The sequence below is a fragment of the Bos grunniens genome, chromosome 21 (assembly GCF_055505025.1).
Source record: "Bos grunniens cultivar Pamir isolate PY7600 chromosome 21, Bosgru_T2T1.0, whole genome shotgun sequence".
In the NCBI taxonomy this organism is placed as follows: domain Eukaryota; kingdom Metazoa; phylum Chordata; class Mammalia; order Artiodactyla; family Bovidae; genus Bos; species Bos grunniens.
The window spans coordinates 62,021,506-62,044,658 of record NC_141185.1 but is presented as its reverse complement, the minus strand read 5'-3'; the positions used below and the strand labels follow the sequence as shown (position 1 = coordinate 62,044,658).

The window sequence follows — 23,153 nt, the reverse complement described above, 5'->3', positions numbered from 1 at the left end:
TTACATTCCAGGATTTCTAATATAGGTGAGTGATGACATCATCATGGTTGTCTGGGTCATTAAGACCATTTTTGTACAGTTCTGTGTATTCTTGCCACCTCTTCTTAATCTTTTCTGCTTCGGTTAGGTCCTTGCTGTTTCTGTCCTTTATTGTGCCCATCTTTGTATGATATATTCCCTTGCTATCTCCAATTTTCTTGAAGAGATCTCTAGTCTTTCACATTCTGTTGTTTTCCTCTGTTTCTTTGCATTGTTCACACAAGAAGGCTTTCTTATCTCTCCTTGCTATTTTCTGGAATTCTGCATTCAGTTGGGTATCTTTCCCTTTCTCTTTGCCTTCTGTTTCTCTTCTTTTCTCAGCTAGTAAGGCCTTCTTAGACAACCATTTTGCCTTTTTGCATTTCTTTTCCTTGGGGATGATTTTGATCACCACCTCCTGTACAATGTTATGAACCTCAGTCCATAGTTCTTCAGGCACTGTCTATCAGATCTAATCCCTTGAGTCTACTCATTACTTCCACTGTATAAATTAAAATCCCTATGTCAGCATCACTAGAAAATTTCGATTTTCTTTGTCTTGAGCCTTTTCAGAGTAACTTACAGTATTTCTGATTTGGATTCCTGAGGTTTTGGATACTTGTCCTTGCAGAAATATGTACACTTTAGGCAAAAATCTGTGCTTCCTATTAACACCGTTTCCTCATTGGTGTTCTATCTGCGATTGATGAGACATATAAAGGACTTTGCAGAATCCTCATTTGCGGGGCTGGGGTTCTAAACTGGGTAGGCATCAAAGACGTCATCAAATACCAAACTTCACGAGAAATCATGGGGACAGTGGACATTTGTCACTCTGCAGTAGCTTCATGAATTGCAGGTAAGGACATCACAGGAGAGGCAGGTAATGCACAGGACATGCACATCCAAATTAGATAGACCTTAACCCCGGGCAAGGAGACCCTCCTCCTGTGGATTGCACCACAGTCACATAATCGCCCTGACCCCTCTGTGTGGCATCCAAGCCTGGATTAGATGTGTGTGTGTGTATTTCGCTTAGATTTAGAGCACTCAAGGTGGTTGAGATCATTATTTTCTGTAAGGAGATAACAAAAATACTCTATGGTCTCTTATCTCAGCACCTACCCATCTGCCAACCATTGATTTCCTCTGTTGATTCGCAAGGTGCTGAATGGAGCCGATCAATTTCACAGCGCTGGTGCGACCCAAACATTCCCATAATCTATATTATCAGTGGGCTGCCTTCCTGATGCTCTCGTCTGACCTGGTCCCAGTGGCTTCTTGATCTGAAGAGTGAAATGCGGATTCGGGAGGTCTTTATGGGAGCGTGTTAGCGCTACCGTTGCTGCTCTGGGGAGCTGGGGGCGGGGCTCCTCATCTCCTCCCCGCCTCCTAATGCTTTTCCTGTAGTACATGCTCGCATCTCCCTGCTTGGATTTAAATTAAAAGCTCTAATTAGTCTCCTATTTTCTAGCAGACTGGGGAAAAAAAACAAAAACAAAAACACCATTTAGGGAAGAACAGTTTAGAAAGCAGGTTTTTGCTTAATAAGCAGTGATCAATCGAATCGATTAACCATGAGCACGTTCCCGGGGAGTCTGTGGGTGGTGCTTGTTGTTGCTAATTGCGGTTCACGTGGGCCAGACTATTACAGACGATTTCCCAGCTCTCTGCATTTAACAGGACTGGGGTGGGGGGTGGGGGTTAGTGGGTAGGAGTACCCCTCTGTTGACAGCACTTTTCGGGCTGTGACTGTGCCTTGAGCCAGCCTTTGTTTCCAGCGTGTCTTTGCAATTTCTCTATCAATTGTGGCTACTTACTAAGCACTTGCAGGCATTTCTGGAAACCTCGCATCTGTGTTTTGACTCATTCACGTGGTAATTAAATCATCTTGTCCTGGCTTTGGGGCTTTACAGAAACCTGAAGTGTTGGGAGCTGCCTGTGCATCAGAATTAGTACTGGGCAAGCCTTCTGGAGGTGAGCTTCCTGGTACCTTTGGCAAACTAGCTGCCTCTTGGGAGATGCAGGTGATGGAGATGAAGGCGGTTTGTGCAGGAGGTCACTCGCCATCCTGCTGAAGCTGCTATCGGAGCCTGGAGCTGCAGCTGATGGACGCAGGCTGGAGCAGGAAGCACGGCTGGGTACACCCAGGGGAGAGGCTTCTGTCTGTGGGATGGAAGGGGAGACACTGAGGCGAGGACACCTGCCAGGTGAAGCCCTTGCTGATGGTTCAGCTCTTGTGCAGCAGGCTTCTGAGACTTTCTGGGCTTAGTTTATCAAATGACCAAAGTACAAGAGAGCAACATAGTGTATTCTGGGTGATTAGGCTTCAGTAAGACTTAGTGAGGAGGATGGGAGACAGGTGCATTTGTGTAGGTCAGAATGCCTGTTGTGCCTCTGGCACTGTCCCTAGGGGAATGGGAAGCCGCCAAGGACGCAGATCACCGTCCTGCAGGCTCCTGATTCCTCAGGGCTGCTATCTCTTACGCCCTCTGTAGTTCACCCACGCTCTCTCCATGGGCTCCTAACCCACGGTGCTGAACTTTCACTGGGAGTCTCAATCGCCCGGCCCACAGGGTTCGTTGGTCTAAGAGGACACCCAGGCATGGGTGAGTTTTATGAGATCCCCTGGTGACTCTCAAGTGCATCCTGGCTGGAGAACTGATATAAACCAAGGAAGGACAGAATCCCACCTGGTAGGTGGTAAACCGTATACTTTTGGCTCTGAAATGCTTACTAATTGTGTGTTTACTTTTATGTTACTTAACATTTACCTGGGTAGTTCTAACATGCCAATGTCTAATCCTCTGGGAAGATCCTGCAGGTTGCCTAGCCTGACAGCCATTCCCTACCTTGACCCCTCCTAGAGCAGAAAGTGAGGAATGAGAGCGTCTTGCAGGGGGTGGCCATGTGGCAGAGCTGGTCAACAGAATGCAAGGCAGAGTCTGCTAGCACGTGTTTCTGGGAAGCCTTTTTTTTCCTGTTAGAAGAGATGTAGAAGACCACCACCTCTTCCCCTTCTTGCCTTCAGTGGAGATGTGGTGCCTGGAACACATGCAGCTGTCTTGCAACCTTGAGGGTAAGACTAGGAGAAAGGGAGAGACCCTGGATTAAGCAAGTCAGCCTCAGAAGTGATTGCCTCTAAATGTTTTGTTACAGGGGAAAAGCAAGCCTCTATTTTTTAGACATTTCATTTATATATCTTTGGCTGTGCACGGACTTTAGTTGCGGCGAGCAGGGGCTCCTCTTCAGTGTGGTGCTCAAGCTCAGTGTGGAGGTTGCTCTTGTTTCAGAGCCTGGGCTCTAGAGCATGCAGGCTTCAGCAGTTGTAGCTCAGCTTGTGGGCTTAGTTCCCCCAAGGCATGTGGAATCTTCCTGGACCAGGGGCTGAACCCATGTCCCCTGCATTGGCAGATGGATTCTTAGCCACTGGACTACCAAGGAAGTCTGAAAGCCTGTCTTTGTTTAAAGCACTAGTAGGTTATCTGTTACTTATGCAAATATTTCTCACCAAATGCACTTTCAAATAGAATATCATGGTGAGAAGCTGGCTAGGAGAAAGCCGAGAAGAAAACCACGTTACTCTATAGGATCTACCACAAGCCAGGCAGTGGGCTCTCACTGGTGTTATCTGAGGCAGTATCAGAGGCATTGGTCTCATTATTACCATTTCAGTTGAGAAAACTGGAGTTGAATAATTGTCCCATGTTCAAACAACCAGTGAAGGATCAGTTACCAAATAAGAATCAAATCTCCAGTGAGTTTTGTGTCTTTAGAGTGCTTACTCCTGTTGCTTGTCACAAGGAGATGCTAGTCCCTCACTGCAGAGAAGGCTGGTTAATCCAGAGAGGCTGCTGCAGCCACAGGGAGATATATTGTGTATGTCGTGTACAGGCATGTCATGTACAGACATGTTGCATGTAGGTGTGCCGTGTACAGGCGTGCCATGTACAGGCATGTCACATGTAGGTGTGTCGCATACAGGTGTGCCATGTACAGGCAAAGCATGTACAGGCGTGCCGTGTACAGGCATATCGTGTACAGGCGTATAGTGTATAGGTGTATCACATATAGGTGTATCAAAACGTGTAGGTGTGTCATGTATGGTGTATCGTGTGTAGGTGTATCACATTTAGGTATATAGCTTGTAGGTGTATTGTGTGTAGGTGTGTAGGACTTCATGGAGAGTGTGCTGTGTGTGGTACTCAGCCTTGAACCCTTGTCTCCTGAGCACACGGAACAACGATGGGGCCAAGATGCAGGGCGGGCATCTTCCATCAGAGAGAGATGGACAGAGAGCGGGGAGGGAAGTAAAGCTTCAGGCAAGCTCTTTTTGAAGGGAACCTTGATTTTGGATGAGAGAAAGATGGAAAGTCCCCCAATATGGGCCCTGAAATGAGAAGCAACAGTCCCCTTCCAGGTCTGTGCCAAGAGCACGGGATCTGTGTGCTTAATAGCAAGAGCTGGAGCACTGATATCAGAAACTCACTGACAATTGTGCTGTTTAGCAGACACATTATAAAAATTCACGTCTTATAAATAGTGTGGATCCTCATCACTAATTGTGGGGTCCATCATTCCCTATTCATCCAACATGAAGGTAAAAACCCTTTACCTCCAGGCGCTGCTATGCATGGCCAGGTGGGCATGGACCGGAGGGGCTCTGAGAGGTGCCCACAAAGTGCCACCCTCAGTCTTCAGTTCTAACTGTGTGAACTGGCACCATAGCGACCCCTCTCTGAGTTACAGCCACCAGCCTCGGCTCAGAGTTCCCTGTATCATTGATTCACACCTTCCCCTACTGGAAAGATCATTAAGAGAATTGGTTTACAAGGCTCTTGCTGAGTGTTGGCTGTGGGGGAGAAAGTAAACAGACGCTAGATAGAGCTGTAACATATGATGTTCTATCCAGTGTTTAATGAGGCCAGTAAAAACAGGAAAGCAATATTAGCCGCAGATAAATGAACGCGCCTTGTGTAGAATCGAGAGTTGACTATTTTATTTGATTTAGCCCTAGAAATAGCAGATGTTGTCTCAATTACTGCAAAGTAGTTCTCACTAATCTCTTCATTGAATTCATCTTGTTGACTGAAATGGATTAAAAAGTTACTTCGTTTCCATGCTTGTAAGAGTCAAACAGTTTCATGCAGAAAAATATAAAGAAGAGTTGAGACTTGAAATGACCAGTAATCCCACCATGAATAACAATTTATGACAATAGATAACATTTACAAATGCCTGTAGGGCTTCCCTGGTGGTGCTAGTGGTAAAGAATCTGCCTGATAATGCAGGAGACATGAGATGTAGGTTCAATCCCTAGGTCGGGAAGATTCCCCTGCAGGAGGAAATGGCAACCCACCTCAGTATTCTTGCCTGGAGAATCCCATGGACAGAGGAGCCTGGCAGGCTACAGTCCATAGAGTCGCCAAGAGTCAGACACACCTGAAGTGACTTAACAGGTAGGTGCTATGCTCTATGAACCATTGCTCTATTAGCACATCACTTTCACTTTCTAACCCTCTACAGAGTAGGAACAGCTAGCAGCCATTTTCTTTTTTAAAAAACTTCTTATTTTATATTGGAGTATAGCTGATTATTGACTTCCCTGATAGCTTACTTGGTAAAGTATCTGTCTGCAATGCAGGAGACTCCGGTTCAATTCCTGGGTCAGAAAGATCTGCTGGAGAAGGGATAGGCTACCCACTCCAATATTCTTGGGCTTTCCTTGTGGCTCAGCTGGTAAAGAATCTGCCTGCAATCAGGAAGACCTGGGTTCAATCTCTGGATTGGGAAGATCCCCTGGAGAAGGGAAAGGTTACCCACTCCAGTCTTCTTGGGTTTTCCTGGTGGCTCAGCTGGTAAAGAATCCACCTGCAGTGCGGGAGACCTGGGTGTGATCCCTGGGCTGGGAAGATCCCCTGGAGAAGGGAAAGGCTACCCACGCTAGTATTCTGGCCTAGAGAATTCCATGGACTATATAGTCCATGGGGTCACAAAGAGTCAGACATGACTGAATGACTTTCACATAGCCTATTAACAATGTTCTGATAGTTTCAAGTGGACAGCAAAGGGATTCAGCCATACATATACATGTATCCCCAAACCCCCCTCTCATCCAGGCTGCCACAAACATTGAGCAGAGTTCCATGTGCCATACAGGAGGTCCTTATTGATTATCTATTTTAAATAGAGCAGTTTGTACATTTCCATCCTAAATTCCCTAATTATCCCCTCCCCACTGTACCCATAAGTTTTGTTCTCGACACCTGTGTCTGTTTCTGTTTTGTAAATTTCATTTGTATCATTTCTTTTCAGATTCTGCATATAAGGGATGCCATATGATATTTCTCCTTCTCTGTCTGATGTACTTCACTCAGTATGACAATTTCTGGGAACGTCCATGTTGCTGCAGATGGCATTATTTCATTCTTTTTGATGGCTGAGTAATGTTCCATTGTATATATATACCACATCTCTCTCCATTTCTCTGTCGATGGTCAACAGACAGTTAGAGTGCTTCCGTGTCTTTGATATTGTAAACAGTGCTGCAATGAATATTAGAGTGCATGTACACTTTTGAATCATGTTTTTCTCTGGGTATATCCCCAGGAATAGGATTGCAGGGTCATATGGTAGCTCTATTTTTAGTATGTTAAGGAAACTCCATACTGTTCTCCATAGTGGCTGTACTAATTACATTCCCACCAACGGTGGAGGAAGGAACAACTAGCAACCACTTTCTTAATACAAGGAAACTGAGACACAAGAAGTTAAACAACTTCTCCAGGGTCTCACACTCAGAAGGGATGGAGTCAGGATTCACACCTGGCAGTCTGGCTCTGGAACCTGCATTTTAAGCCATGCAGCTCTAGTGTCTCTGAGGGAAACTACAAATAACATATGGTTTCCTTCTTCTGAAAATGTAAATACACATAACACGTATTTACAAATTCAGGACCTTGTCCCATATGCTGGTTTGCAGTGTGCTTTGTCATGTAACTTTACACATTGTTATTATAAGTAAAATTTTGATGTTGTTGTTCAGTCACTCAGTCATGTCCGACTCTTTGCCACCCCATGGACTGCAGCATGTCAGGCTTCGCTGTTCTTCACCATGTCCCCGAGTTTGCTCAAACTCATGTCCATTGAGTTGGTGATGCCATCCAACCATCTCATCCTCTGTCATCCCCTTGTCCTCCTGTCTTCAATCTTCCCTAGCACCAGGGTCTTTTCCAGTGAGTTAGCTTTTCACATCAGGTGAACAAAGGTGATTGGAGCTTCAGCTTCAGCATCAGTCCTTCCAATGAATATCCAGGGTTGATTTCATTTAAGGATTGACTGGTTTGATCTCCTTGCAGTCCAAGGGACTCTCAGAAGTCTTCTCCAGCACCCTATGAAGGTGTACTGAAACATTTAAAAAATGAGTCTCCTTAAAGTTCAGGCATTTATGCTCTTTTCAAGTGTTGGTTCATTTTATAAATCATGCTGAGATGAAACCCAAATTTATACACACATCTCTGAGTAAACCCTTTGTTTCCTCTAGGTGAATTCCGCAAGAAAAATTGTTGGGCAAAAAAGCATGAACAGTTTTAATCATCTCAAAGTTTGCGTAGATTTAGTGATGTGATTTGTTTTGATCATGATGATGAAATAAATGGGCTAATTTCTAGTTTTTTGTGATTACAACTTGTTCTTGTCCCGGCTGAATGACAAAATGCATTTGACAGGTTGGAAAATGACGCTGTGGCTTGAAGGCACCCCTAATCCATGGTAATTGGCTGTCCTTCTGGACCCCTCGCAGGGTGCTGTGTTGCACCCCCCTTGCTTGGCTGCCATCCCCTCTGGGCTGTCAGCAGGAGGAGAGTCAGTTCAGCAGGAGGTTGCTCAGGGCCGCTGAGCATCCTCTCATGACCAGTCACTTGGAGGCAGGTCCCTTGTCCTCACTTCCTCCCAGCACTGGTGCAGATCTGAATGCTCTGGGCCAGAAAGGGCCATCCAAGGAGCACCCCCTGGCTCTAGTTTGCCTGATGTCCTCACACTCAGTAGTCAAAACTCACCTCAGAAGCCTTCTCATGGGATGGGAAACAGTTACGGCTGACAAGTGTGATGGCCTATCCAACCCTTGGAAACATCTTGAAAGCTGCATCCTTTGCTGTGATCCCATTTTACAGATGAGGACGCCAGGGCACTGAGATGAACCCACACTTCTACCAACATAAGACTTGGGGTGTTTGAACCCATCTGTGCTGAGTTCCCAAAGCTCTCTTTTTTCTACTTCCAGCCTGTGGTTTTAGGAATGAACTTCAGTGATTCTGGTTAGAGTTAAGCTTAGGGTTCAGCACTTGCCTGGACTCCTCTAGAGTTTGTGTGACCCAGCCCTGAGCCACCCAGAGAGCTGGGGCTGGATCTCCTGGCCGTACCTCCAGCTTCAAGCGATGGATCCAGATGTCCCTGGGGAGGGGAGGAAGCCCAGTGACCGCAGCAGCCCTCAGGTTGTTGCGTGTTCAGATGGATTCCCTCTGGTCGCACTTTAGCCTCTTCCATCTATGGCAATAATCTCAGCTTGCTTCTTAAAAAGGGGACTTCTGTTTCCTTTGTTGTTTGGAGTAGAATGGTGTCCACTGCACTGTCAATTTCAAATAAGGAAATCCAAGGGTCCTCTCGTTTGAGCATTTGGCCACTTTTGAGCCCTTTCTGTGTGCCAGAACTTGTTCTTCGCACAGAGAATCCAGACAGGACAGAGGGAAGGCTTCTCCCTCAAGGGGCTCCCAGTTTAGTGGAGACACACTTGGGCATAACTCGTGTGCCACCCAGACCTGGACGATGGCTCTAGGGGCAAAACGCTCTGGGTGCAAGAGGAAGGCACGGTGAGTCCAAGAGAAGTTATCTCTACCAGAGACAGTGACTGAGAGAAAGCTTCTGGGGAGGATGCTTTTTGAGAAAAGAACCTTAACCAAAAATGTTAGAAAGTTGTCAGCAGGAATGTTTTCATATAGAACAAGCTGAAGGGCCACGTGCATGCTCAGTGCTCAGTCGTGTCCAACTCTTTGCCACCCTATGGACTATAGCTCGCCAGACTCTTCTGTCCATGGGGTTTCCCAGGGAAGAGTACTGGAGTTTCCTCCTCCAGGGGATGGATATACCCAACCCAGGGATCGAACCTGCATCTCCTGTGGCTTCTGCATCGGTCAGTGGATTCTTTACCACTAAGTCATCTGAGGGTCAGGAGAAAAGAAAAAGAGGAAAGATTGGCAAGAAATTTACATCACAACTGAGCAGCTGTAAAAAGTGGGCTCATTTTAGATCCTTTTTGGCCAATTAGCGAAAAAGAAAATGAGGTAAATGGGAAATAGTAATAAAAAAAAGATTGATTTCTCTCTCTCATGCCAGCAACATTTGCAAAGCTTGACATAATTTGTACTGATATTTTCTTGTGAAATGCATCAGGACAACACTTCTTAAAATAATTATGCTCTTAACAGTCCCATGCAGACTAAGAGCTGGGATGCTGCACAGAAATCCGAGAACAGAGCCTCTGGGCTCTGAAGTCCCCAAGGGTCCCAGTCCAGGGGAGGGGAGCAGCCGCTTCTGCAGTGGGGTTCCCCGAAGCTGGCAGGTGAAGGAGGAGAGATTGGGGGTCTGCCCACATGTGGTCAGTAAGCCCAGAAGCTGTTCTTAGAGTTACATCTGGAGGGAGAGGGCTAAACCCCTACAGACAGTCAGCCCCGATGCTCCTCTCTGCCATGGGGACCCTGTCCCTGGGGCCGCGCCCAAAATTCTGACGTCAGGAGCCCTTGCCAGGCATGGGAAAACAGGCAGAAGTTACAAGTCAAAGATGGTGCTCCCCTGCTTTCTCTATGCAGAGAGTGTATTTTTGTCCTTTAATCTGCACTGTGAAATAGAATGTTATCTACAGTTGAAAGAAGTACAGACAATGAATTTTTTTTCTGAGTCCTATGGCAACAGCACGTATGGAGTGAGGACACCATTTCCTGAAGAAAAAAAAAGAAAAGAAAAGCGTACTGGCTCTCAGCTTGGAGATGGCTTCTAGGGTCCTTCCCTTGTTCTGCTCCTGGATTGAAGCCAGAATACATGTGGCATTGGGACCCTCTGAGGATCCTGGCTCGGCCCTGATCCTGCAAAGGGCTCTGTCTGTGACATTTCCCTGCAACCCTGAGGCATTCCAGGGTCAATAATTTGCAAATTAAAAAGGGTTTCCATTTCTAAGTTGTCTTTGCAATAGTTTCAAAAGGAGATGCTGGAATCTTTCAGATCAGAAGGCTTTAAAAAGTGCCTGCTGTTTTCACACTACTGGCTCGACTGAGTCCACTGGGTTGGACTCAATAATTCAAGCTTTAAAAATTCCATTTCTATGTTGCATGTTTAAACATTACAAAGCTCTGTCGTAAATCACCGCCCTCCTGTGGCAACCTCCTCCATCGATGAGAAACTCTGGTTATAAATTAGGATCAAACCAGACGTGGTGGACCATCCCCCGCCCCTCGCTTTTAAGAAAGTTTATGAGATGTTTTAATTATAAGAAATAGTGCTCCTTGTAGACATGTTAAACAATAAAGATATAATGAATTTGTAAAAACCAACTATAATCCTTCCAATCAAAAGCAGACCAACTGTTAATTCCATCTCTTTTTTTAAACAGCACAGCTATTGTTATGCTATTCTTTATGTTGAACAAACAAGGATGGATTAGCACCCATGTACTCTGGTGTGCTTTTAATTTTTTTTCCCCTAAGCCAATTTTAACAGCTCAGTGCCACCACCATGTTTCAAGGTAGGTACAGAGACAATGCAGATTTTTCTTTCTCTGATGGTCTCACTTAAACTATCTTAGTTACTATGGCTGTTGTTCAGTCGCTCAGTCATGTTCAGCTCTTTGCAACCCCACAGACTACAGCACACCAGGCTTCTCTGTCTTTCACTATCTCCCAGAGTTTGTTCAAACTCATGTCCATGGGGTCAGTGATGTCATCCAGCCATCTCCTCCTCTGTTGCCTGCTTCTCCTCCTGCCTTCAATCTTTCCTAGCATCAGGATCTTTTCCAATGAGTCGGCTCTTCACATGAGGTGGCCAAAGGATTGGAGCTTCAGCTTCAGCATCGGTCCTTCCAATGAATAGTCAGAGTTGATTTCCTTTAGGATTGGCTGGCTTGATCTCCTTGCAGTCCAAGGGACTCTCAAGAGCCTTCTCCAGCATCCTAGTTTGAAAGCATCATCAATGGTTGCTATGAGGAGAAGTAATCTCTGGGCAAGATCAAAATGCAGCCCTGTCTGGGGGTGCACACATGGGATGGAGTAACTCAGTCTTTAGTTTGAAACCAATGATGTCTGAGTCTGCTGGGGCTGCTCTAACGTAGTATCAGGGTATGGCTTAACCAACAGATATGTATCTCCTCACACTCTGGAAACTGAGAAGTCCAAAATCAATTTGGTTTGGCCAGTTTAGTTTCTGGCAAGAGCTCTCTTCCTGCCTTGCAGACTGCCACCTTCTCACCTTGTCCTCAAATGACAGCTCTCTGCTGTCTTCTCAGAAGGACACTAAGCCTATCAGGTTAGCACCCCACCCTTAAGACCTCATTTAACTTTCAGTTCAGTTCAGTTCAGTCACTCAGTTGTGTCCTACTCTGCGACCCCATGAACCGCAGCACGCCAGACCTCCCTGTCCATCACCATCTCCCGGAGTTCACCCAAAGTCATGTCCATTGAGTCGGTGATGCCATCCAGCAATCTCATCCTCTGTCGTCCCCTTCTCATCCTGCCCCCAATCCCTCCCAGCATCAGAGTCTTTTCCAATGAGTCAACTCTTCACATGAGGTGGCCAAAGTACTGGAGTTTCAGCTTTAGCATCATTCCTTCCAAAGAAATCCCAGGGCTGATCTCCTTTAGAATGGACAAGTTGGATCTCCTTGCAGTCCAAGGGACTCTCAAGAGTCTTCTCTAACACCACAGTTCAAAAGCATCAATTCTTCAGCACTCAGCCTTCTTCACAGTCCAACTCTCACATCCATACATGACCACTGGAAAAACCATAGCCTTGACTAGATGGACCTTTGTTGGCAAAGTAATGTCTCTGCTTTTGAATATGCTATCTAGGTTGGTCATAACTTTCCTTCCAAGGAGTAAGTGTCTTTTAATTTCATGGCTGCAATCACCATCTGCAGTGATTTTGGAGCCCCCCAAAATAAAGTCTGACACTGTTTCCCCATCTAATTCCCATGAAGTGATGGGACCAGATGCTATGATCTTAGTTTTCTGTTTTCTGAATGTTGAGCTTTAAGCCAACTTTTCACCCTCCTCTTTCACTTTCATCAACAGGCTTTTTTGTTCCTCTTCACTTTCTTCACTTTCATAAGAGTGGTATCATCTGCATATCTGAGGTTATTGATATTTCTCCTGGCAATCTTGATTCCAGCTTGTGCTTCTTCCAGCCCAGCATTTCTCATGATGTACTCTGCATAGAAGTTAAATAAGCAGGGTGACAATATCCAGCCTTGACATACTCCTTTTCCTATTTGGAACCAGTCTGTTGTTCCATGTCCAGTTCTAACTGTTGCTTCCTGACCTGCATATAGGTTTCTCAAGAGGCAGGTCAGGTGGTCTGGGATTCCCAGCTGTTTCAGAATTTAACCTTAATTACCTCCTAAAGGTTCTATCTCCAGATATAATCACATTGGGGTTTAGAGTTTCCACATGAATTTTGAGGGGACACGATTCAGTCCATAGCAAATGTGGTTGCTGTGACAGCAGTGGCATCCAGAACGCATCCTCTCCTGTCCTGAAGGTTGAAAGGAGGGGACTCCACCACATGAGTCTTCAGCACCTTTCAGAACATATCCTAAAGGAAAATCAAGGCACTTTTCTTTCTAGGTGACCTGAGTTAGAGAACCATAGCCCAGTGCTTCTCAACTGGTGGAAGTTTTGCCCCTAAGGGTATTTGGCAAAGAGACATTTTTTGGTTGTCATGACTGAAGAGAGGAGTTCTCCTGAGGCTGGTGAATCTGCTAAGTGACCCGTAATGCACAGGACAGCTCTCCCTCCCCACAAAGGGGGAGCAAAGGATGATCAGGTCCCAGACGCCAAGAGTGCTCAAGCTAGGAAACCCTTCTTTATGGAAGGAAAAAGTAAAGATTTAGCACAGGGAGGAAAATGTCGAGAACTAACTCACATTGATCACCATGGACTTGCTCTGTGTTACGTTCCTCATGGATTAATGACAGCCATGTTCACTCAGCATGATGGATCTTTGAAGGTGGTGTCATCCCCATTTACAGCTGACACACTTAGGCTCAGAGAGGTTAAGTGACTTGCCCAGAGTCGTACCAGTAACACAACCGAACAAAAACCTATCTTGTTTCAGAGCCCACACCATTTCCACTGGATGTTTCCTACAGGTGGTGGGACCTTGATCACTTCCTGAGAACGTATGTTATATGAAGACCTCATCAATCCAGAATCTGAAAATTTGACCAGGCTGAGGCTAATGTTTCCTATCGCATCATCTACTGAGGAAAGATTGGCCCTGCGTAGATAAGTTGTCCGGTGGCCATGGAGGACTCTTTCGGGGACTGCTATTTTTAAAGTGGTGGTTGTTGCTTAGCAGGACGTCAATGGCAACTGTGTCCCTGTTACTTAGTTGTGTCACCTGGAAAGTGCTAGCATCCCAGCACCCTGCCTTCACAGGGAGGTGGCCGCCCCACCTGAGTCTGCTGTTAACGCCTTCAAACCACATTTACTGAGCATCTGCTTTGTGGCTGCTGTGCCCTGGGGCCTGGGGATACTCCTAATACAACCCACTGGAAAGGTTCAGAGTCTACTTAAGGTGAGACGTTAAAGTTTCGAGACCTTGTGTGAAGTTCCGCTACTGCAGCATGGGTTGAGATGCACGTATCACTTGGCAGGTGACAGGAGACAGAAGAGAGGACAGAGGAGTCCCTTGGGGGAATAAGCACAAGGAAAGCCTCCCTGAGGGATTGAAGCTGATCTGGGCTTGCTCCAGGGTGAGTGGAAGTTTATCGAGTGTGGGCCTGGGTAATAAGGGCACTGCTGACAGAGGAAGCAAAGAGGGTGAAGCCTTGCAACCAGAGACGGGGCTGTTCTTGGGGACAGTGAATATTTGTTCATAGACAGATATTGAGCAATAACCTCAGATATGCAGATGACACCACTCTTACGAAAGTGAAGAAAGTGAAGAAGAACTAAAAAGCCTCTTGATGAAAGTGAAAGAGGAGAGTGAAAAAGTTGGCTTAAAGCTCAACATTCAGAAAACAGAAAACTAAGATCATAGCATCTGGTCCCATTACTTCATGGGAATTAGATGGGGAAACAGTGTCAGACTTTATTTTTGGGGGCTCCAAAATCACTGCAGATGGTGATTGCAGCCATGAAATTAAAAGACGCTTACTCCTTGGAAGGAAAGTTATGACCAACCTAGATAGCATATTCAAAAGCAGAGACATTACTTTGCCAACAAAGGTCCATCTAGTCAAGGCTATGGTTTTTCCAGTGGTCATGTATGGATGTGAGAGTTGGACTGTGAAGAAGGCTGAGTGCTGAAGAATTGATGCTTTTGAACTGTGGTGTTAGAGAAGACTCTTGAGAGTCCCTTGGACTGCAAGGAGATCCAACCAGTCCATTCTGAAGGAGATCAGCCCTGGGATTTCTTTGGAAGGAATGATGCTAAAGCTGAAACTCCAGTACTTTGGCCACCTCATGTGAAGAGTTGACTCATTGGAAAAGACTCTGATGCTGGGAGGGATTGGGGGCAGGATGAGAAGGGGAGGACAGAGGATGAGATGGCTGGATGGCATCACTGACTCGATGGACATGAGTTTGAGTGAATTCCGGGAGTTGATGATGGACTGGGAGGCCTGGCGTGCTACAACTCATGGGGTCGCAAAGAGTCGGACACGACTGAGTGACTGAACTGAACTGGGCACTGCACAGTGATGACTGTCAGAGACAGGTAAGATTTGATCAGAGCAGGAATGCTACAGGAAAGAGAACAGGAGAGTCATAAGGTAGAGAGACATGGATATTAGAAGGTGGATGGAATTGCATTCAAGACCCATGTGGCCAAGTGACAAGTTATGTGACCAGCAAATTCCAGGGCTAGATTCTCCCCTTTTCCTGCCTCAAGCCGCTGCCCACACATTTTATTTGGGCAGTAGAGCCCATCTTTGTTGCTAACATTCCTGGGCAAAGGTCACCAGGGCACAGGAAGGGTCACAGGGAAGGAGGCAGTCCCCCTGCCTCTCCGTTTCCTGTGCTGACCATTTTGGAGAGGAGGGGCCCATGCTAGTATCGACCAGCCTCTCAATGACTCCCTGAAGCTCCACCCTGGAGACAGGACATGCTGAGCTTCCCACCAGATACAGGCTGTCTCTCTGACTAAGGGGCCACTGGGAAAATTCTACTTCCTTCCTGGGGATGGTGCTTATCCAGGGTCACAGTGATGTGAAGTCATTGAGAAGGTGTAGACCCACTCAGCACTGGTATTTCCCATGGGGTGAGCCTGGGAAGAGTATCTTCTCATCGGGAAGACTCCTGGGGTAGGGAGGGGAGGAGGCTGGGTACCCACCTGGGCTGTGTCGGGAGGCAGGGCCATTAGGGCACCATCTTCAATATTCGGAGCTGCCTTGCCACGGCTGGATGCACTGGACGATCAGCTGGGTGAGGAGTGAGCAGAGGGAGGGAGGTGAGAAACCATCTGGGTGAGTGGGTTGGGAGGGCTGGGAACCCAGGAAGAGCCTCGTCTTAAGTCATGTCCCAGACCTTGGATTTCCCTGTGCATGTGATCAGGGGACACCCGAGAGTGTTGGGTGGTCAGTGACAAGGCCGATCTGCACTTTAGAAAGGTTCCCTCTAGACAGTTGAGATGACTGGTTAGAAGAGGGGCAGAGATGATGTGACTGTCTCAGAGGGGATGAGGTTGGGACCAAGTAGAATCCAAGTGTCCCCAAGTGGGACAAACAAGTGGATGTTGGTTCTGTCATGAGATAGAGAATTTGGAAATTCCCCAGGCTTGCTAGGGAAAGATCAGGAGTTGGGTTTTGAAGATGTTGGGTGTGGAGAGCCAGGTCAGCCTCTGGAAATTCAGGTCTGATGCTCTGGAGGCCTGTGACAGGGTAGATGACAGAGTGGGTGAGATGTGGGTGGCGGCGGGGGTGGGGGGTGATACCCGAGACACGGGAAGAGAGAGAAGGCAGAGGACAGAATCCGGGCAGATCCCAGCTTCTAACAAGCAGACAGAGGCAGGTGTTCCATGGAGGTGACTGGCAAGGGGCAGCCCACAAGGTGGAGGGGGAGAGAGGGTGCAACCACCTTTGAGAAGAGTTTGTTCCTTTTCATGGCAAAATTGAAGCTTGGAGAGTTAGATGATTCCCTCTGGTCACCAGCTTTTCCGTGGAAGAGAAGGGAGGCCTTAGGGACAGATCCATCAACCAACGCCTCAGTGTAGATTCATTGGGTATGCTTGCAAGAGCCCTGTTTACAAGAGTGATGGATTTGCTTCTTTTTCATACCATATTACTATGTATTTTTCCATTAGAAAGAATATAAACGCAATGCAGAAAATTTGGACAATAAAGGAAAGGGAAAATTATCAACCATAATCCTTTTCTTTTAAACCAGTTGCTGTTCGTATTTTGGTATGCCTTTTATGATGGTGTTTCTTTTTTTCTGATTTATAGTCCAAATTTCTAAACCTAATATTGTAACCAACGGTTCAGATTTTGCACAATTTCCATAATCATCCTTTTTAAATGGTCACATAACAATCCATCCTGTGAATGTGCCACTTAAATGAACATTATTCCAATTTTGAACACTTAGATTATTTTCCTTTTTGTCACGGCTGTTTTGTGTAATATTATTGCACTGTATTGAACACTTCTCTGAATTGAAGATTATTTCCTCATGAAAGTTTCACAGTCACTATTTTTATTGTTCTTAATACATATTGCCAAATTGCTTCATGAGAGGGCTGTACAAGTAATTATCCAGCAAATGTGTGACTGAAGATGTTTATTTTTTAATTCTGGATTTCTTCATGGGAATCACTCAGCTCAGTGAGATGGGAGTCAGAGGCAAGAATGCCACCTCTGGGCTGCAAAGTGGCTTCAGGGCAACATTTAAAGCAAGTTGGGATTGAGACAAGCCCAACTTGATCTTTCAGCCCAGTCTTCACTGATGCGTGGCAGAATTTGCAAAGGTATAGGAGAGGCTGAAAGGGGGGCCTGGGTGGGATTGGGGGTGGGTGAGCAGGAGGAAGCAAGTGGAGGAAGAAATCCCGATGGTGTGTAACCAACAAGAAGGCACGAGAGGGTGAGGTAGGCAGGAAGCAGACATGTGGGACCCCTCAAAGTCACCTTTGCCCATTTTTAAATCCTCCTCGGAGGATTTGCCACTGGGAACTGGACCCTTTGCATTCTTGGGGGACTCATTTATGAGACTAGCTGAGGATCCCACCACATCCTCTAGGGAGCCATGAATTCTGAAGGTGCCTCTCACACTCTGCCCAGTGGCAGGTAGAGAGTGGGACCCTGCCAGCCCCGTGCATGGCTCTTGGGAGGGCTGAGCCTGGCCACCACTAATGAGCCCCACACTAGCATCTTAGATATCAGGGCTGTGTGCACATGGCCAGCTGAAGGGGGCTAAATGCCACTCCTCTGTGTGCATGTTCTCATTTCTTTGGCCTCTTAGAGATCCTTAGAAAGATAATAGTAATAGAAGAGAGTTAAAGTGATGGGAAGGGGTTGTACCCAGGTTTCAGTTAGAGATACTGTATCAGCAAGACCTAAATTCTGCACTGCCTGGGAGAGAATGGGTGGTGACTTTCTGGTCCTTGTCCTTGTCACCTTCCCCGATCCACCAAACAGGTATTAGTGGGTGGGAATTGCTTTCAGGTCCAACTTGCCTTCTGTGTGTTTTTAAATCCCCAAAGGTTCAGAGAAGGCCTCTGCATTCCCAGTGGAATGAAGGAAAAAGCACCACACAATTGCCACTTCCTCGAGAAGCCTTAAGACAACAAAGCGCTCATTAATAGAAGAAATATACTGAGGCAGACACCTTTATTATTGTTTAGTCTTTTGACAGGGCTGAAATGAAAAGAGTTGTGTGATGGAGGCGGTGGAGGGCAGCCCTCCCTCCATTTAACTTGCTGTGTGCTACAATCAGGTGTAATTACCTGTAAGTGTAATCACAGAGGAGACAAATGGCATTTGAAGCTGCGGTCTTAAAGAGGCGAGTTAATTTCCGACTTTGACCAGAACTATGTTAATTAGCCTCATGCTCCGTCTTTCTCTGAATGGAGGTTTCCTGCCCAGCACTGAGTGTGGCCTGCCTCTCCTGCCCCTTTGAGTAATGAAAGGACATCGCGTGCCAGCCGAATCGGGGCCGCCGTATTAATAAGGCTACCTTCTTGTCCATTTATCATCAATTAAAGGTGTGCTAGTTTGTAAAGTAACCCCACCTTCGGCCCGGCCGCCCAGAACAGCTCCTCATTTATTTTCTGCCTGGTTTCGGTTGGAGTTAGACCCACCTTGCAGCTCAGAGGTGACAGCCAGGATGAAAAAGTACACTAATTGAGACATCTCGAGGGAGAAATATAAGAAAACTGAAACGGTAATTAGAATGAGAGGATTTCAAGCTGGGTGAGGAAAATCGAATGGAAGTGCATATCAGGGGCTGTTACGAATGGGGATGGGAGTACTTGGAGGGGGGAAAAGAGAGAGGTGGATCTCAGAGTAGAGTGTAGCCTTTTAACACTCCAGGGAGAGAGAGGGGACTAAAGAAATCTCCTGGGTCAGGGGCAGAGGCATTTAGGAAGGGCAGCCTGGCACGCAGGCTGGAAGACCAAGCAGGTAGGAAAACCCACCAGCACCTCTCCAGGGTTTACATGGACACTGACATTCTGGGCAGAGGGACAGGCTGCATCTCTGGTAGGGAACGTGGCTCTGAAATTAAAATATGATTTCAAGTGCTCCCAACCTTTTGGGCAAAAGTGGTGAAAGCAGCTTCAGGGATATTTCCTGTGATTTGGAAGTGAGAGCGTTCCTAGGGTTCTGTCTTGAGCATCTGTAGTTAGATGCCCTTAAAGTTGGGAGGTCTGCATAGGATTTGGAAGATGTGACGACGAGGCCAAAAAGTACCAAAGACAGACATTTCCCTCCATGTCACGTCTTGCAAAAGTTGAGTGTGGACACATTTTTTTGGGTCAGAGGTTTGAATTCCAGTTGATTATTTTCTTTTCCTGAAATATTAATTCCCAGAAACCAGATGCAAATGGGCCATCTTAAGAAATGATCCTCTAGGTGTGAAGATAGTTTTGAGTGGCTGGTTCCAGTGTTAGCTTAATAGATTAGAAATCCCCAATCAATGCCTACCAAATGCATAAGCTCAGAGAACACAGCAGGGGGAATTTGGCCCAGTGTTCTCATCTAGCTGATAAAACTCTGAAGCCCAGGATGGATTTCCATGGAAATGCATGGACCACCCCTCCCCCACCTCCCACCCCAGGCTGGAAAGGAGAGAAACTGTCTCATGGCCCAGCCCATACTGGGAACCTTGTCCAGTGTCTTGAAGATTCAGGTTGGACATTTTCAGCAACAGGAGCCTCAGGAGGCATTGCTCTGTCATCGCACACCTGCTCTTCTCTCTACCAAGTAGATGGTCTACATTGTCATATGCATGCTTCAGATATGTGAGAAAAGTGGCTGTGACTTTCCCGCCTTGTGTCCAGCCTATGTGGGCTTAGCTCCTTTAATGTGCTTGGGAGAACATGGCTTTGAGCTCCCCAGTTTCACCATCATCTTGGTGTATCTCCCAACCTAAACGCTGGTGTGTGACCTGACTGGCACAGAAAGGGCCTATCACCTCTTTGGTCACAGAACACATACCTCTTTTAATGCGTTCCAAGAGCATATTGATTTCTTTGCCGGTATATCACACTAAATATCATTATCAATTTCTTTCTTTCCTTCCCTGCGCTGAGTCTTAGCTGTGGCGTGTCCAATCTTTGATCTGTGTTGCAGCATGAAGGATCTTTAGTCTATTCCCTTGAAGTTGAGTCCTGTGACCTGCTGGGAACTGGGAATAGTGGGACGAGCAAGACAAACAAGCCCCCTCCTGCACAGAGTTCGCAGCGAGGTGAGGAAGATCCAGGTGGGTGCAGGAATTGGTCATGCGGGTTAAGGAAGGAGAGGTCTGGACAATGATGGGATTACAGGGCATGGGCTTGGATCAGGGTCAGTGGAGGTGGAAATCCCCCTGAGGAACAGATGTTCCAGCTGAGACCTGGAAGGCAGTGCAGGCCTGCCTCTCGGGTGAAGAGGGGGTGGTAATGAGGTGTGGCAGGTGTTCCTGGAGGGGGACAGCCTGTGTAAAGGCCCAGAGGTGAGGAAAGGTGGGGTGTGCTGCATGAATCGTCCTGGGCAAAAGTGACTGGACCAAAAGGAGAGGGAGCTAGGATGAGGCAGAGACCGGAGCCAGCCTGGCCCCAGGAGCCTGGAGTTCAGACAAGGGTTCTGCCTCCTGCTAAGGCCAGGAAGGCCCTTGTAAACAGGAAGACATATGATTAGACTTTAAGTTCGCTTACATGAGAAACCCTTGAGGCTTTTTCATATGTCCTCCTGGGAGACCCCGTTCCTTCCCCCGTTTCCCTCCTTAGGGAAAGTGTTTCCCTCCTTAGGATTGTGTCCTGGTTTTGTACATTCCCACGAAGAATTCATATTCATCCATATTTTAGACTCTATTGTATGCAGTCATGACCATCTGTATGGACATTTTTTGGATTTTGGTTCTGTTCCCTTTATATATTTCCTCTCCCTCCCAGTTTGGTTCAGTTTTGCTAAGCAAAGTTTCCTCCTCTGGCTGATTCAGGTCAATGAGGATTTTGAAGCAGATAGAGCCCTGTGACACTGCACTGTCTTCTGGACTGATGTAGACTCATTCATGGGCACAAGCTGGGTCCCCATTGAAATGTCCCTTGAATTCGCCTGATGCCTTCTGCTTTCCGTCGTCTGTGAGGGTGCAGGGGGAGCGAGGGCCACTGGGCACAGAGCCCCCAGGGCCATCCCTGACAGTGTGGGGATCTCACCTGCAACTACCTAGCCTCCCTCACAGATCTTTTCCTGAGGGGCTTATGAGAAAGCTTAATTCCCTTAAATCCTGTCTTAATCTTGGCTGCAAAAGCAAGGGCCAGGTGACAGCCCCATGGCCGCTATCAGGAGAGTGAAGGGACCCTCCACTGGGAATGACTCTGAAACCTACAAAACATCCAGATGTGAGAGTTTGACTTCCCTTCCAAACATTTTTAGAAGAGAATGTTAACATACTGACTCAGTTGTCAGATGACCCAAATGTTTATTTTTGTTTATGCCTGAGGCAATTTATTGTTGATGTTGCTAAGTCATGTCCGACTCTTTGTGACCCCATGGACTGCAGCACGCCAGGCTTTCCTGTCCTTCACTATCTCTTGGAGCTTGTTCAGCTCATGTCTATTGAGTCGGTGATGCCATCCAACCATCTCATCCTCTGTTGCCCTCTCCTCCTCCTGCCTTTAACCTTTCCTTGATGCGAAACAATTTGGAGCTGTCTAATTATTACTCCAGAAAAGAGACGAAATTCCACTCAGCAAGTACTGTGGCCCTGAGTGCTGAGTGGGCTGGTTCTGTTGTTAACCCTGGGTCCCACTCGAGTTCCCATGCTCACTGGGCTTCCAGGACTGTGCCGGTCGCTCTGAGAACTCTGGCTTTTTGTCAGCCTGGTGGACATGTCTGCTAGGCTGCTTTGGGTCCTGTGTGTTGCCACCGCCTTCTGTGCAGCTCTGAGTTCGCATAAACGCTGCTTTCTTGCTGTTTTCTGTGCCCAGAATAGGGGATCCTTAGTCTCTCCACCCACAGTTGTACAGCAGTTGTCCTCAGACTCAGGTGTCAAAAGATATTCCTGAAACCCGTGGTGTCTTGCTCCCCTCAGTGTGCATCTCCTGCCAATGCCTGTCCTGGGTGTGCTAGTAGCTCATCATGTCTGACTCTGTGCGACCCCATGAACTGTTGCCCGCCAGGCTCCCCTATCCATGGGATTCTCCAGGCAAGAGAACTGGAGTGATTTGCCATTCCCTCCTCCAGGGGCTCTTCCTGACCCAGGGATTGAACCTGGGTGTCCTGCATTGCAGGCAGATTCTTTCCCATCGGAGCCACCAGGGAAGACTCATACCTGTCCTGGCTCCTGCCATCAGCTTGAAGGGCTCACTCTGGGAACTCTGCTAGAGCACCAGAAGGCCTTTTGCCTAGACTGAGCCCCGGCTCCCTCCCACGATGTGCACGCTCCCCTTGGCAAGTGTGGCCAAAGCACCTGCACTGTTGCGATGTCAGGGCTCCAGTCACCTCCCTCCACTGACTTTTCGTACTTTGTCCTGGTGGCATCAGAAGATGGCTCTTTTACCCTTTTGTGCTTGTTTCAAGTGCACAACCCTTTTCTGAATTGCAACTGCCAATTAGCATGCCTTCCTGTTAATAACCATAGTAATGGCACGATGGATTTCACTGATGAGGCAGAAACAGTTATCAAGGCAGCATATTTGAGTGAGAATGGGTAATTTTATAAAGCCACAAAGACATGACTTTATGAAGGTTGAAAATTCAAAGCAAGCACCACTTGGATGGCATGGTGTTGAATTAGCTAATTATAGTGTTTTATATCTATGTTTGATCATTATTAAAAAAAAGTTTCTCCCTTCCCCCCAACACACACACAAAAGCAGACAAAATCCTATCAAACAAGTTTCTCTTTGAATTTAAAATTACTCTTGGGGCTGGGAGGTTTCTGAATCACAAATGAAAATTTGGACATCAAAGAGATTTTCCTCCTTCTTCTAAGGGAAGAAGAGCTTTTTGTTACCAACTATATAAGAAGAGGGGGAAAAAGATATAAATTTGAAAGTAAATTTCATCAAGGTAATGAGAGAGTGGAGAACACAAAATTCTTATGTATAGACAATTTTGAATGTTGCTTTAATGGGATAAAATGTGGCTGTAAGATAGAGACTGAGGCGAGAATAGCATTTAACATGTATATTACCATATGCAAAATAGATGGCCAGTGTGAGTTCAGTGCTTGAAG

At 46.7% G+C, this 23,153-nt stretch overlaps 2 long non-coding RNA genes across 7 annotated transcripts in view; both read left to right on the top strand.

The window, feature by feature from the left end:
* LOC147349805 (uncharacterized) overlaps window positions 1-23,153 on the top strand; it is a 104,279-nt gene that overhangs the window by 13,604 nt on the left and 67,522 nt on the right. The gene's annotated exons all lie outside the window — the stretch shown is intronic.
* Window positions 1,673-7,690, top strand: LOC147349806 (uncharacterized). Of its 6 annotated transcripts, XR_015150587.1 has the most exons (5): window positions 1,673-1,995; window positions 2,517-2,714; window positions 5,339-5,477; window positions 6,334-6,461; window positions 7,562-7,690. It is a non-coding gene; the product is annotated as an uncharacterized LOC147349806 (long non-coding RNA). The 6 variants fall into 6 exon arrangements; XR_015150589.1 differs by having other exon boundaries at window positions 2,595-2,714; window positions 6,334-7,690; XR_015150590.1 differs by lacking the exon at window positions 6,334-6,461.